Raw genomic sequence first — 8,614 nt, forward strand, 5'->3', positions numbered from 1 at the left:
TCATTTTGTGCCTTCTTTAGTTACTGAGGGGAGGTTAGGAGAGTAGGGGCAGCTGTATGAGTGAAAACAATGATGCACACTAAGTACTACAACGTTTGTGAAAAGCACTGATACTATTCCGAGGCAGAAAACATGCCTCCCTTGGAGAGGAGAAACACTGTAAACCAATGGTAGGACAGCAGCATTTAGATTTTCTTCTGTTGAAAAAAAAAAAATCTATATTATTTGTCTTGGTCTTATAAGCAATGTATTTTGACAGGTTTTGCTTGCTTTAACTTCTTCAAAAAAATGAAACCACTCAATCCTTTTATGTGATTGCTTGTTCAAACCCCCGTTTTTGTCTCTTTTTGAAAATCATTTTAACTGGAAATATGTACAATACATATGCTATGTTCGTCAAATCAGGAACGGGAGGTTCACAGTTTTTTTCGTGTCCTTTTTTTTTATTTAAAAGGATGAAACTAGCATGTACATATGAAATAGTGACTGAATTCGAAACTCCCATGAATTCTTTCACTATCTGAAGATTGCTGTATATTTTATGAGTAATAAAATAAATAAATTAGTTATGTTATTTAATAATGAACTATGGGTTATCTGTTTTATGTGACAACCGCAGTATCAATTTCTAGGTGACAGTGGTGCTAATCCCAAAAGAAAGGCTACATACAACAAGGAACAAGAAGTCTATTGGCAAAATGATGACAATTGCATGTACCTTGGCCTAACGGTGTGGGTTATGTATTTTATTTTTCATGGCGTCCTCAACATTACAGTTTTAAGGGCAACAATAGCCTACATTTGTTTACAACTCGCAGGATTTCCATACGTGAGCTTTCAACAACACAGAGTGTTGCATCAGCACGAGATCTAAAGTGCGTCAAATCTGTACAGGTCATTGTTACGTCATCACTGATAAACGTTGAAACTGATCAGAAACCGCTGGAGCAGTTCAGTCTAATCCTCCCTAGTGCTGGAGGATTGCGTTTGTTTTCGCTCTGGATGCGCGTTCATTTTGGCAAGGAAATGTGCTGATTTTGCAAGGAGATGGAGAATAAAGAGTTCAAGGTAGGCATGTTATTTATTTTTAAATCTTCAATTATATTAATTACTGTGGATTAAATATTGTTTAACAAATGAAATAGTGTGCTATTCATGCTGTAATATCAAACTAGAAAGTCTATGGCCGGGGAGTCATTAGAGTTGGCTAAAGGTACAGTAAGTAGAATGTGGGTCAAATGGGGGTCAAAGGTTGTGACAGCGCCTTCATAAATACGTCCTAAATGGCACCCTATTCCCTATGTAGGCTAGTGCACTACTTTTGACCAGGAGCTAGTGCACTACTTTTGACTAGGAGCCATAGAAGGGTTGGCTGATGTCACGAAAATGATGCTCGCGCATCGATGGCCGGAAGTCGTGTATCTTGTTATGATTCTGAACCTCAGCTAACAACAAGCTGCCATGTGGGGAATCGTAGCTCTGTGGCATGTTTCAGCTCGTTGTATGGTGTTATTGATACCAAGTCTTGTTTTGAGGTGTTTTGACTGATATCATGTCTATGCAATGGCTAAAATTCGCTACCTAGCTAACCAACAACAACTGTAACAATGTATTTGATACGAGTTTATTGTTCAAATGTATTTATGTTTGCATTAAACATTTAGAGACTAAATATAGTTTACATGTTGTCTAAGTCAAACCCTGTCTATTTTGCCCCATAGTTGCATGCCAGTTTTGTTGCTAAACAACCAACCCCTCTATAGAGTGTTACAGTGGAGGTGTGATAATACCCATAAAACCTAGCGGTCAAACAGGGAAATGGTTCCAATCGTTTTTCCACCATTCATTTTTCCCATAGGCGATTTTAGAAACACATAAAATAAGGGCTGTATTTCGTGTAGGCTTACCCTGGCGTGACGTTTTTGTAACCATGTAAATCTCTCTCGGACAAGTTGACTTTTATCAGTATATTCGGCTCTATTTACTCTCAGATTCGAAAATGCTAATTAGCATCAAAGTAGACATCATGCAAAACTACAAATCCCTGCAAGCTCCTGCATGTCATCTCTAGCTGACACCTTTGCTAACGGGTATTGTGTCAATTTAAAACTTGCACTAGACAGTTCACAGAATTGTCCATTTAAAGAAATGCAGCCAATTTATTCATTACTACATTTAGCTAACATTAGATAGTTAATCCAGAGATTCTTACCTTTGCCTCGATCAGCATGATCATCATGGCATTTGTAGTTCTTTATGATAGCAACATTAGCAGCTAATAAGCATTACATTTTTGGGAGGTAAATACTGATAAGTCACCTTGTCCTAGAGAGATTTACACGGTTATCAAAATGTCACACCAGGGTAAGCCTACACGAAACACAGACCTTATTTTAAGTGTTTCTAAAATCCCCAATGGGAAAAATGAATGGTGGAAAAACGATTGGAACCATTTCCCTGTTTGACCACTAGGTTTTATGGGTATTATGACTCATACTGTGGGACTCTATAGGGCTCCAGCCAAAAGAAGTGCACTATATTGGAACTAGGGTGCTATTTCGGACACAAGCATAGATATGATGCATTATTATGTGACCATAGAAATAGAATCACTAGAAAGGATAGAGCCTCTGACCTTGGCAATTTGACTGGTAAACTGAACTGTACACCTGATATGATGTTCTGGTGATTCTATTTCTCTGAATATGATGCATTATGATGTGACAATGAGAGTTGGGTTAATGGTGCTCTCAAGGCAACTGGGAACTCGAAAAAAATAACTAGGTCAAATCATGTCCGTGATCTTCAGGTCGGAAAGTCGGAGCTCTAGAAAGATGCCAGAGTTTCCGACTTGGAATTCCTTTTTACATTTTGTGGTGGTAATTTTACCCCCTTTTTCTCCCCAATTTTTCGTGATATCCAATTGGTAGTTACGATCTTGTTATGATCTTGTCTCATCGCTGCAACTCCCCAGCAGGCTCGGGAGAGGTGAAGGTCGAGTCAGGCGTCCTCCAAAACATGACCCGCCAAGCCGCGCTGCTTCCGACTTGGAATTCCAAGTTGGATGACTGTTCAAAACGATTTTTCCCAGTCGGAGCTTGTTTTTTTTTCCTATTTCCCAGTTGTCTTGAACGCACTGAAGTCGGAAGTCAGAGATTTCCCAGTTGTTTTGAACACGGCAAAAGGCGACACAGTAGGTGACATCTAAACATGACTTTGTGCTGTCTTTCAGAGGTCAGAGGTCAGTGGGAATGACCTCACCCTCATAGACCTGGATGACCCCATCAATGAAGCTGATGTTATGAAGGAAGTCAGGTAAGTGATTTACACTAATGACACATCTGTGACTGGTTACAGGATCACATAGGCCTACAGATTCAGTAGTAGGTCAAAGGTCACCGCCTATGGAGAGGTAGGCCCAGAGCCATGTATTTAGAGAGTTGGGACATTGAGATATAAACTCAGCAAAAAAAGAAACGTCCTCTCACTGTCAACTGCGTTTATTTTCAGCAAACTGAACGTGTAAATATTTGTATGAACATAACAAGATTCAACAGCTGAGACATAAACTGAACAAGTTCCACAGACCTGTGACCAACAGAACAAAGGGGGGGGTCAAAATTAAAAGTAACAGTATCTGGTGTGGCCACCAGCTGCATTAAGTACTGCAGTGCATCTCCTCCTCATGGACTGCACCAGATTTGACAGTTCTTGCTGTGAGATGTTACCCCACTCTTCCACCAAGGCACCTGCAAGTTCCCAGACATTTCTGGGGGGAATGGCTAAATCCTAGCCCTCACCCTCCGATCCAACAGATCCAGGCTCTTCATGGCAGAACACTGACATTCCTGTCTTGCAGGAAATCACGCACAGAACGAGCAGTATGGCTGGTGGCATTGTCATGCTGGAGGGTCATGTCAGGATGAGCCTGCAGGAAGGGTACCACATGAGGGAGGAGGATGTCTTCCCTGTAACGCACAGCGTTGAGATTTCCTGCAATGACAACAAGCTCAGTCCGATGATGCTGTGACACACCGCCCAAGACCATGACGGACCATCCACCTCCAAATCGATCCCGCTCCAGAGTACAGGCCTCGGTGTATCGCTCATTCCTTCGACGATAAACACGAATCCGACCATCACCCCTGGTGAGACAAAACTGCGACTCGTCAGTGAAGAGCACTTTTTTAGCCAGTCCTGTCTGGTCCAGCGACGGTGTGTTTGTGCCCATAGGCGACGTTGTTGCCGGTGATGTCTGGTGAGGACTTGCCTTACAACAGGCCTACAAGCCCTCAGTCCAGCCGCTCTCAGCCTATTACGGAGAGTCTGAGCACTGATGGAGGGATTGTGCGTTCCTGGTGTAACTCGGGCAGTTGTTGTTGCCATCCTGTACCTGTCCCGCAGGTGTGATGTTTGGATGTTCCGATCCTGTGCAGGTGTTGTTACACGTGGTCTGCCACTGCGAGGACGATCAGCTGTCCGTCCTGTCTCCCTATAGCGCTGTCTTAGGCGTCTCACAGTACGGACATTGCAATTTATTGCCCTGGCCACATCTGCAGTCCTCATGCCTCCTTGCAGCATGCCTAAGGCACGTTCACGCAGATGAGCAGGGACCCTGGGCATTTTTCTTTTGGTTTTTTTCAGAGTCAGTAGAAAGGCCTCTTTAGGGTCCTATGTTTTCATAACTACCGTCTGTAAGCTGTTAGTGTCTTAATGACCGTTCCACAGGTGCATGTTCATTAATTGTTTATGGTTCAATGCATTGAACAACATTTTACATTTTAGTCATTTAGCAGACACTCTTATCCAGAGCGACTTACAGTTAGTGAGTGCATACATTTTCATACTGGCCCCTCGTGGGAAACAAACCCACAACCCTGGCGTTGCAAGCGCCATGCTCTACCAACTGAGCTACAGGGGACTAGCATGGGAAACAGTGTTTAAACCCTTTACAATGAAGATATGTGAAGTTATTTGAATTTTTACGAATTATCTTTGAAAGATCCTGAAAAAGGGAGGTTTTCTTTTTTGCTGAGTTTATGTATACATTACATGACACAGTAGATATCCATATGACAGCTGGCTCCCCATGGGCAATGTTGACATTTTAAACAATGCTATGTAACTGAACATCTATAATTAGAATTTACTTATAATGAAAGGATAAATGAAGGCTCTAAGGCGCTAACATTGAGTCCTTTTAAAAGTTGGCAGAATTCTCTAAATATTTGGCTCTGGATAGGCCGAGTCATCTCAAGAGTATTGGAGCCATATAATTTGAGTGATTCTATTCTAATTCTAGAATGATTCTAATTCTATGATACTAATTCTATAATTGGAACACATCCTCACACTCACATTATAGCAGTGACCTAAGAGAGATTCCCTTTTCTCTATCTAGATCCCATAAAGATCACAGAGAGGCTGAGAGACTAACCAAGTTGGACGAGGCTGTTCTAGAGACAGATACCCCAACTCAGTCACAGGAGGTTGAAGGAGAGAGTAAGTTGGACGAAGCTGTTGCCATCCCATCTCAGTCGCAGGAGGATGAAGGAGGGAGTGAGTTGGACGAGGCTGTTGCCATCCCATCTGAGTCGCAGGAGGATGAAGGAGATAGTGAGTTGGACGAGGCTGTTGCCATCCCATCTCAGTCGCAGGAGGTTGAAGGAGAGAGTGAGTTGGACGAGGCTGTTGCCATCCCATCTCAGTCGCAGGAGTTTGAAGGAGAGAGTGAGTTGGACGAGGCTGTTGCCATCCCATCTCAGTCGCAGGAGGTTGAAAGAGAGATTGAGTTGGACGAGGCTGTTGCCATCCCATCTCAGTCGCAGGAGGTTGAAAGAGAGATTGAGTTGGACGAGGCTGTGGCCATCCCATCTCAGTCGCAGGAGGTTGAAGGAATGAGTGAGTTGGACGAGGCTGTTGCCATCCCATCTCAGTCACAGGAGGTATGATGTATTTTTCTATTAAATCAAATCAAATCAAATTTTATTGGTCACATGCGCCGAATACAACAGGTGCAGACATTACAGTGAAATGCTTACTTAGAGCCCTTAACCAACAGTGCATTTATTTTAAACAAAAAAAGTAAAAATAAAACAACAACAAAAAAAAGTGTTGAGAAAAAAAAGAGCAGAAGTAAAATAAAGTGACAGTAGGGAGGCTATATATACAGGGGGGTACCGTTGCAGAGTCAATGTGCGGGGGCACCGGCTAGTTGAGGTAGTTGAGGTAATATGTACATGTGGGTAGAGTTAAAGTGACTATGCATAAATACTTAACAGAGTAGCAGCAGCGTTAAAAGGATGGGGTGGGGGGGCAGTGCAAATAGTCCGGGAAGCCATGATTAGCTGTTCAGGAGTCTTATGGCTTGGGGGTAGAAGCTGTTGAGAAGTCTTTTGGACCTAGACTTGGCACTCTGGTACCGCTTGCCGTGCGGTAGCAGAGAGAACAGTCTATGACTAGGGTGGCTGGAGTCTTTGACAATTTTGAGGGCCTTCCATTGACACCGCCTGGTATAGAGGTCCTGGATGGCAGGAAGCTTTGCCCCAGTGATATACTGGGCCGTACGCACTACCCTCTGTAGTGCCTTGCGGTCAGAGGCCAAGCAGTTGCCATACCAGGCGGTGATGCAACCAGTCAGGATGCTCTCGATGGTGCAGCTGTATAATTTTTTGAGGATCTGAGGACCCATGCCAAATCTTTTTAGTCTCCTGAGGGGGAATAGGCTTTGTCGTGCCCTCTTCACGACTGTCTTGGTGTGTTTGGACCATGATAGTTCGTTGGTGATGTGGACACCAAGGAACTTGAAGCTCTCAACCTGTTCCACTACAGCCCCGTCGATGAGAATGGGGGCGTGCTCAGTCCTCTTTTTTTTCCTGTAGTCCACAATCATCTCCTTTGTCTTGGTCACGTTGAGGGAGAGGTTGTTATCCTGGCACCACACGGCCAGGTCTCTGACCTCCTCCCTCAACGTGACCCATGTTATACGGTCAGATATACCACAGCTTTCAGCCAATCAGCATTCAGGGCTCGAGTCACCCGGTTTATAAAAAGGAACGTGTGTGTGTCAGCCTTAGCATTATGTGGTGGTGCCTGGTTATTTCTGTTGTGTTTAGCTTGAGGTTTGGCCACTCCTCCAGCTGCTGTTACATGTGTCACGCACGGCGCTCTTCCTGTCGTGTCGTTGCTGGTATGTTGTAGTAACGTTCCACATACGTTATTTATGTCAAGGTCAATGTCAAGGTTGATCTGTGTGCTGAGGAGATGGGGAACAACGTGCAACCTGCTGCTGCTCTCCTGGGGGACATCAATACTATTGTCAAGCAGGTAACACAACACAGTCCTGGGGGACTGGAGATCCTGGTTTGAATCCAGGCTCTGTCGTAGCCGGCCGCGACCGGGAGACCCATGGGGCGGCGCACAATTGGACCAGCGTCGCCTAGGGTAGTGGAGGGAATGGCCGGCTCAGTTCGTAGAGCATGGTGTTTGCAGCGCCAGGGTTGTGGGTTCGATTCCCACGGGGGGTATGAAAAAAAAAAAGTTACCCATGCACTAACTGTAAGTCGCTCTGGATAAGAGCGTCTGCTAAATGACTTAAACATGTTAAATGTAGAGGGCCCCGTAAACAGTTCCACAAACGTCAGCATGAGTGCGCTGACTGTGGAAGCACTAATCACTGGACCAAAGCTCACTGTCAGATGCACCAGCTGTGCGTCAAGTGCTTTTCTCCGGGCCACATGAGCTTTGACTGTAGTGAGGCTGGGCAGCGACAGAACCCTGGATGTGGACAGACTGGCAGGTCTCAGGAAAACTAGAAAGCCTCCGTTCTGAGGAGGGCAATGTGGGGCATTCTTATTTTTTCTCCACTGATGATGATATCCAATCTGTTTATTCTTACTTTTGTGAGTCAGTACCCAAGAACAACACAGTCATTTTTCAGAACACAATGAGAATGACTCAGAATGACAGTTTGTTTTACACCACTGTGCTAGTACAGGATAAAGTTGAGCTGAAGGGGATGTTAGATAGTGGGTCCATGGCTACTACTCTGCGCGCAGATATTGTACCTCGGTTGAGGGAGGCAGGAGTGGTAGAGGGGAACTTTCTAGCTCCTTCAGACATCATCCTGGTGGGTTGTGGTGGGAACAAACTAGCCCAGTGGGCATGTGTGACTTAAAAATTCAACTTTATGGCTTCTGTTATGTAGTCCCAGTGCTTATTGTTGATGGGCAGGTTGATGAACTCATTGTGGGCACTAATGTGTTGAAGTCTCTGATTAGACAGTTATAATCAAATGACAGCTACTGGCGGGTGGCGGGTACACCAGGTTCCTCTAGCCAGTGTGTGTCAGTTTGGCACCGATGTGGATGTGATGAGGAGTCAGGCGCAGGACACAGAGGTTTAGTCCAACAAACTTTACTAATGTAAAGTGAACAATAATCAATACACGACCTCGAAAATACAGAGGCGAGAACAGTACGCAACATGCGTAAAACAAAACATGTAGAGCGCAAAACACGCAGCTCAAACGACACGCGGACAACAACACACAATATAACTAACACAAAACAGGGAACTTATAGGACACGTAATTAGGACACAAACAGACACAGGT

At 44.3% G+C, this 8,614-nt stretch overlaps 1 long non-coding RNA gene across 1 annotated transcript; it reads left to right on the plus strand.

Annotated features, from left to right (window-relative positions):
• Nucleotides 1-991: 991 nt before the first annotated feature.
• On the plus strand, nucleotides 992-5,431 carry LOC311118300. The gene is made up of 3 exons (XR_014611789.1): nucleotides 992-1,068; nucleotides 3,233-3,315; nucleotides 5,402-5,431. It is a non-coding gene; the product is annotated as an uncharacterized lncRNA (long non-coding RNA).
• Nucleotides 5,432-8,614: the final 3,183 nt, after the last annotated feature.

Source organism: Coregonus lavaretus (assembly GCF_964263955.1).
Source record: "Coregonus lavaretus genome assembly, contig: HAP1_SCAFFOLD_48, whole genome shotgun sequence".
Classification (NCBI taxonomy): Eukaryota; Metazoa; Chordata; class Actinopteri; order Salmoniformes; family Salmonidae; genus Coregonus; species Coregonus lavaretus.